General features: G+C 45.0%; 1 long non-coding RNA gene across 1 annotated transcript in view; it reads left to right on the top strand.

Annotated features, from left to right (window-relative positions):
• Positions 1 to 4,522: 4,522 nt before the first annotated feature.
• The window catches only part of LOC112485788, a 14,287-nt gene continuing 14,074 nt past the window's right edge, over positions 4,523 to 4,735 (top strand). The window contains exon 1 of the long non-coding RNA XR_003048572.1: positions 4,523 to 4,678. This is a non-coding gene — a long non-coding RNA (uncharacterized LOC112485788). The remainder of the gene's footprint in view (positions 4,679 to 4,735) is intronic.

Genomic DNA, 4,735 nt, shown 5'->3' with positions numbered 1-4,735 from the left:
TCCTTGAGGGGCCTTTCCCTGATCCTCATTTCCTGGTCAGGCCCCCTATCTCCACCCCAGTTATGTATTCTTTTGCCAATTTAGCAATCTCTGCAGGATTTATACGATGGTAGTCAAGCTATTAACTAGTTGGCTATTTACTCCATATTCCTAAATATCAGCTTCCAGAAAGCAGAGACCATCTCTGTCTTATTTCCAGAGACCTAAGGACTGTGCCTGGTATATATAATGGGTAAAAAATATTTTAGTGAATAATAGGGGTCCTGAGGGGCAGAATATCTAGGCATCCACACAAATATGGGGATGGGTTTGGCTCAGCTGACTAGTCCTGGGAGCCAGAGACATGTGGCCTGGATGGAAAGTGGAGGCAGTCTGAGGACAGGCTTGCAGGCCAGCTTGAGAGAGGAGGCTCAGCCATGGCGCATATCACAACAAGGCCTCAGACAGCATTTTTGAGCAGAGAGAGCACTCTGGGATTTGGCTTTCTGGTTCCATGTTTTTCTGAGCAACACAAGATGGGAAGGAAAACAGTTTAGAAGGAAACACAATGTTCATTTACTCCTCGATGGTCTGAGAAATCCTCATAAGGAATAGGGCAAGTTAGAGTAGCCAAAGTCATTCTCCACCCTGCCTAACCCAGAAGGGACCCTGGTGCTTGGGACATTAGAAAAGCCATGCAGCTATTTGTGGCTTCTGTTGAAAGAACTCCACTGGCTTTGGAGTCAAAAAGACTTGGGTTCAAATCTCTGTTTCCACTTGCTAGCTGTGTGAACCCAGGCAGAGCTTCAATAGCCTTTTTTCGTAAAATGGACATAATTACTGGCTCACTATAGGAATGAACAGATCATAAGCAAAGCATCTGACCTAGAGGAGGCACTATAAGTAAAGAATAGTTAAAATTGCTGTTGGTTTGTTATTCTGTCAGCTCCTGGAGGGACATTTGGCTCTGATCGCTGTGGATTTTTACCCTTCTATTTACTAGGAGTTATATAATAGCCCATTGTGAGACGGAAGTTTATATAGTTGTTAGGAAGTTTGCTTCTCAAATCATAGAAAAAAAAATTGTTTTCTTTAACCAAGTGTTTGGTCCCATTAAATCCAATTACATCATCGATTCAGAAACTTTATGGTTAGAATTGTGTCCAACAATTAATATGCTCTTGGCTAAGTGGAAAGGGAGGCCACCTCCGTTCTGCTATCCAGAGACCACAGGAAATGCTAGACTCAGGTGTAGAGCCCCATTACCAGGTAATGTTAGGAGGAACACACACAGAGGCGTGCATTCCTGAGCGGTGAACGTAGGGGTTTTTGTTTGTCCGCTCCTTATAAGGAATGAGTTATCATCAATCCCACAGAAAGGTCATGGCTTTTTCTCTCTCCTCAAGTGGCTGAAATCAGCTTTTTGCCTCAGAGGGGTGGGGCAGTGATTACACAGTAAATACCCCAGCATTTCAGATATCCAACTATGAGGATGTTGACAAATCTTTGCAGCAGAATCTAATTTTTGGGGTTTTGTCTGATCCTAGGGACTCTCGGAAAATGAACTTGGAAGCTTCCCCTTTCCCTTAGAAGCAAGTCAGCCCGAAGGTCCACTTTTGCTGCCAGGGGACTGGTTTGCAAAATTGGCCTGGCGAAAGGAGTTGAAGCTGTGTTTTTTACCTTCGCCACAAGCTATTTTTTCTTTTCTTCACTTTCCGTTTCCCTTCACTCTTCTGCATTGACGTAGGGAGCAAGTGGCTGTTGAGAGGTGCGGGGAGCCCCGAAAGTGACAGGTGATGCTTTTCCTTTTCTCAAAAAGATCAATTCTTTATACCTCATAGAAGCAAGGCAGCTCTCCAAAGCTCGAGCCTTGCCTCCTCACTGAAGCCCCAGCCCTAACCACCCCTCTCCTGTCCTCAGGACTCTCACTGCTCCATCTCACACCCAGTGCACAATCTGATTACTCACTTCTCCACGGTCTTGTGATACTTTCCTGAGCATGGTGGTCTGCCCTCCTCACCAAGACCATAGGTTCCTCATAGGCAAGAAGACAGCTTCTACTTCATCTGTTGGCCCTGAGGGCTCAGCCCAAGTGCTGGGTATTAAATGGTTGCTCAGTGGAAGCTGGTCAATGGCTTGATGGAAAGTCAATTAGGTTATGTGGTCCAAGGAGCCTAGATGATCTCCTCCTTTCTATGCTTTGTTGAGAATGAGCCCAAGGTTATTGAGAGCTGGTTATCTGAAGGCATCTAGATCTCTACCCGACACTTGCTCCTAGTTCCTGGAGTTGACCAGGCACAAGAATTTCACTCTCTCTTCCTTTTGTAGGTGGCCATATTTTAAATCCACTTTCCAGATCCTCTTCCAGTCCCATGGGAACAAGCCCTACTCTGTGCCCAGCCCTGTGCTCAGACATCACTGCAAAGGAAGCAGAGCTACTGTCCTCCCCCCAAGGAACTTCTGGGTAGTTCAAGACTGAAAACACACATCAAGAGATATTTCCATGTTCCACCCATCAGCCTTTTTCTTACAAAAAAAGTAGGGGAGTGAGAAGACTGTAAAGCTTTTATCATTTATCTGCTTTCCTGCTATTACTTTCTGCAGCCTGGGAACTAGGACCAACTTTTCAGTGTCCCCTTTGCGGTTCCCTGACATCCCTCACAGACCCCCTTGTGGGTTTTATTGTTAATTGCTATAACAGCAAATAAGAAAACAGGCATGAGTAAGTTACAAATGTTCCCAAATCTTTTCTTTTAGCCCTTACTGATACAAGGTAAATTGGTGTAACATTTCCGGACATGAAGTTGACAATATTGCCTTTAAAAGTTCTTCCAGCTCCCTCAGATCCTTCTGGAGCCAGCATGGGGCGGAGTCAACTGAGCGGGGCAACCACATGGGGAGCTGCCCCTGCTGGGGGTGCACTGGCTTTGAGTGAAGCCTGACCCAGGGCAGAGCGATGCTCTAGGATGCCGCAGGCACCCTTCGTCAGCACTGGGGCTGGGCTGAGGTGCTAATATTTAAGAGGTTATGATATTACAACCCACGATATTAAAAAAAAAATGGAACTTATGTAGTTATATTGAGGATCACTCCGTTGATGTGCCTGGATAAAGGATCTCTAATTTCACTAATAAGAACTTGAAGGCAATAAAGAGATTTCCAAAAACAGTTGGCAACTAACTATTCCATAAGTGGAATAGTTGAACAAGCTGCAAAATGCCTAAACTGTATAACATGGTCTATGGCAGAAGGAAAGTTCATGGGCTTTCACCCACCTCGGCCTAACTCTGCATAGTCCCCATCTCCTGTGGACTTTCTTTCCAGTGCGCTCCTCCCTGGTCTCTCTCCAGGTGACATACAGGTCACAAGGGCATGAATATCGGTGTCTTTTCTTTGTCTGTGGTTATGTCCTTTGGCTTTGCCAGTGTGAGCTTATAAATTGTTGCAGGGACTCTTCCCCACCACTTGGCTCTCAGGAGACCCACTAGATTGTGTGGGAGAGAAGAGGATGGGAAGTGGAACGGTGCTGAGGGCTTCGGGGTGCTCCCACCAGTAGCTCTGATCCTTGGCTCGTTGTTTAGAAAGAAAGTGCCAACGAGCTACAGGGCCGATAGAAAGAGCACTGTTGGCATTGCTGTCAGAAAGGCTTGATCAGAATTCCAGCTCTGCCATGTGCCTGAGGGCAACATGCCTAGCCTTTCTGAGGATGGCTGCAAGGGTCCTGGGAGGTATGTATAGAAAAGCACATTGTGAACCATTAAGATCTAAGTAAATGCCAGGTGTTATTAGCCAGAAGGGGACAGGAATCACAGGAACAGAATGGAATAGTGGTGGATTTTTGTTTGCTTTATTCACTGCTTAATCCCCCACACCTAGAATGGTCCCTGACACAGTTGGCACTCCACTCAGTAAACCTTTTTAAGTGAATGAACAAATGAATAAATAACCTGTGAGTCCTATTGATTATTCTCTCTCTCTTTTAACCTGTAACATTTCAGGCTTATCTTCCAAGAAAGCAGGTGCTGTGTGGAAGTGGATAAAGACACTGGAAGAGAGTGTGGTTTCTGGCTTTGTGAACTGAAGCCATTTCTTAATCATTCTTGGCCTCAGTTTCCACATCTATCAAATGGGAACAATAATTTGATACGGAGTCTTCATCTCAGGGATAGCATGTGATCAACAAATGAGACTATATAGATTTAAAGGCTTTCATGTGTATATGGTGCTTCTTAACTGTAGCATGTTGGATCACGGCAGCCCAGACGGGGACTCTGATTAAAGGATCTCTGTAGATCCTCACCTAGGTTCCAGTGAGAAGTTAGTCTCAGAGATGAAGAAAATCTTTTATTTATTAGAAGTTGCCTGTACTAAAATGAGTCAAGTTATCTGTGTGGGTAGACATTTGTTTAGTTAGAAATTGAATTCCTGATTTGTGTCCAATCTTTTCTAGTGATCCATTTAAGGAAAGGGAAACACTCCCACACAGGATCAGTTTACATACTCTTGAGAAACCACTAACTTGCCACACTTATCTAACAAACGGGCCGGTTCCTGACAGCCTGCTCAAGTCAGAAGCCTTGCGGGAAAGCAGAGAGCTCCCTAAACAGATACAAAAGCTCTTATTTTATTACCGAAATATCTTTTCTGAAAGGCAGCGCTGAACTCCAACAGGCAGACAAGCTTGGGAACAATCCTCAAGGTACAAAGCTGCTCGGAGTGATGGCCCCCCTAATATGCATGTCAGATATTCCCAGTG

Source organism: Pteropus alecto, unplaced genomic scaffold (genome assembly GCF_000325575.1).
Source record: "Pteropus alecto unplaced genomic scaffold, ASM32557v1 scaffold25, whole genome shotgun sequence".
Lineage (NCBI taxonomy): Eukaryota > Metazoa > Chordata > Mammalia > Chiroptera > Pteropodidae > Pteropus > Pteropus alecto.
The sequence above is the reverse complement of the archived record's forward strand: the minus strand, read 5'-3'. Positions and strand labels throughout refer to the sequence as shown.